The 2,259-nt window shown below is 52.9% G+C and overlaps 1 protein-coding gene across 11 annotated transcripts in view; it reads right to left on the bottom strand.

Annotated features, from left to right (window-relative positions):
- The window catches only part of PAX6 (paired box 6), a 28,306-nt gene that overhangs the window by 20,228 nt on the left and 5,819 nt on the right, over positions 1 to 2,259 (bottom strand). For 7 of the 11 annotated variants that reach the window (XM_014949291.1, XM_014949290.1, XM_014949289.1 and 4 more), the window contains exon 3: positions 1,511 to 1,653. The gene's annotated coding sequence lies outside the window, so the exon portion shown is untranslated. Of the gene's footprint in view, positions 1 to 1,510; positions 1,654 to 1,757; positions 1,947 to 2,259 lie in introns of those variants that run through there. The other 4 variants (XM_014949287.1, XM_014949286.1, XM_014949282.1 and 1 more) reach the window with 2 other exon arrangements.

Below are 2,259 nucleotides of genomic sequence, written 5' to 3' on the forward strand. Positions count from 1 at the left end.
GGTGAAACCGTAATTAAACATTAAGATGACAAAGTTTCGCGTTCCCGGGCCAAATGAGAAAAAGATAAAACCGAATCGGTTTGCGATTAGGCGTTAGTAAAGGTCAGCAGCTATAAACATTTATTGTCAAGGGCCACTTTTATTATTTTATGTCCCTACGATGGAGAAGATCCACTCACTTTTCTCTAGGACATTGTTGCCTTTTTCCAAAACATCCTCTGCCAGATACATTTAGTCCGGAGAGAAAGTTTGTTTTTAAACTTTTCAAAAATTATTCCTGCTCTGCGCCTCCGTGTAACACCTCCGTGCAAAGCGTTACAAGGTTAAATTCAAATCCACTTTTTTTTTCAATTGCACTTGTGAGAGGAAAAAGAATCAAGTTTATTGTTGCACCAGGAGCAACATTATTTTTTTTTTCACGGCGAGGAGTTTGTAACTTCTTAAAGTAAAAAAAAAAAAAGGCTTTGCTATAGTGGGGGATCGCAGGGCGGGGGATGAAAATGGGGCTCTTGGAGAAATTAGCGAGATTTTAAAAAGAAGAAGAAAAAGAAAAGCAATATTTTTAAAGCATAAAGATTTAAAAAGATAGCAAAAAAAATTCCCCAAACGGGAAGCACGGCTCACCCCGGTGCCGAGGAGGGACGGGGCGGTGCGGGGCGCCCGGCGGGGCCCGCGGCTGCGGATGGCTCCGCGCCCCCGGCGCTTCTCCCGCTACCGGAGCTGGGAAAGTTGCCGGCACTAGGGACAAGTTGGGAAGATCCCCGGGTGGCTGATTAAAGCTGACAGCCCTTCAGCTCCGCTCAGCTCCCCGCCTGTACCGCGCCTGGGAGCTGACTTGGCCTAGGATGTGATTTTTTTTTTCTTTTTTTTTTTTCCTTTTCTTTTCTTTTTTTTTTTTTTTTTTCCCCTCTTCTTCTTCCCCCACGCGACTCTCTCGGCCGCTCGCTCCCTCTTTTCCCCCACTATCACGGGTGATCTTTCCCTAACGCAGACCGCGGGGAACACAAAGCTAGTGCCGCGAACGGGGGGCCGCCCCCGGGACAACGAGGCGCCTCTTCCTTCCCTCCCACGCGGCGTGGCGTGGGGCCGGAGCCCGGGGCCGGTCGGGCCACTGCCCGGGGCGGTAGATTCGGGACCCCAACGTCCCCGGGCTCCGGCCCCGCCGCCCCTATGAGCTGGGGGAACCGGCAAGCATCGGCGACACGGACACCGTGGCTTGTGGTGTCTCCCTGCCCAGCAAACGCTGCGTGGGAATGAAGTGCTGCTGGTGTTGGCATTGTTTTCCCAGTCAGATGCTTTAGCTTTTCCAGAGGACACGGGTTTATGTGAAAGGCAGAAAGTTTGTGAGCTCCTGGGCTGGAAAGTTCCCTGGGAAGCTCTCCGGAATGCAAATGGGAATACGAGAGAGAGAGAGAGAGAGAGAAAAGAGAGAGGAGGAGAGAGCGAGAGCCCTGCCTAAATATTAAAATGCAAGGAGGGAGAAGTTGGGAGAAGAAATGAGCAGACTCACCTTTATGAGGCATCCTGTCTTGTTGTCAAAGCTCCTGTCAATAGTTTAAGAGCGCACTGATTTGAAATGATGGTGCTTTAAAAAGAGTTGCCAGCAAAATAGTTTTTCTCCACTGAAGCTGCTGGTTGTGTGATCTTGAATTCCTGGGAAGGAGACAGAGATTGACAATAAAATGGGCTGTCAGTGACTGGAGAGCGAGAGATAAAAGAGTGTGTGAGTGAAGTGGGGAGAGAGAGACAGAGCACACCTATGCTGATTGGTGATGGTTCAAGTGTATTAATGTATGTGTGCCTTGGTCTCTGCCTCGCCTCCACTGCTCTTCACTGGCCCATTAGCAAAGCCTGACCTCTGTCATCATCTTCCAGCAAAACACTTCCTCCCTGCGCCTTAACCAGAGCGGGAAATGCGGCGGAGCCGGGGCTGGCTTTTCAAACCCACTAATCACTCCGCAACATGCAAATGCTCCCTTCGCTCCCACACAAAATATTGCTTTATGCAAAGCAACGCCAGCGCCTCCCCGCCGCCCATTGGCCGCCCGCCGCCGGGAACGGCTCAATTGGCCCAGCCGTTTGAATATGAATGCGCTTGGGCCCCGGTTCTTCCCCCGCTCCGGCTCCGCAACCGGCCCCGGGAGCCGCCGCCGCCGTCACCGCCCGGCCCCGCGTCCGCCGCCTCCCGGCCGGGTCTGCCCCGAGCCCGGCCCCGGGGAACCGGAGCGTTTTCAGGTCGGGGGAGGAGGAGGAGGAGGA

The sequence above is a fragment of the Calidris pugnax genome, unplaced genomic scaffold (assembly GCF_001431845.1).
Source record: "Calidris pugnax isolate Ruff unplaced genomic scaffold, ASM143184v1 scaffold177, whole genome shotgun sequence".
Classification (NCBI taxonomy): domain Eukaryota; kingdom Metazoa; phylum Chordata; class Aves; order Charadriiformes; family Scolopacidae; genus Calidris; species Calidris pugnax.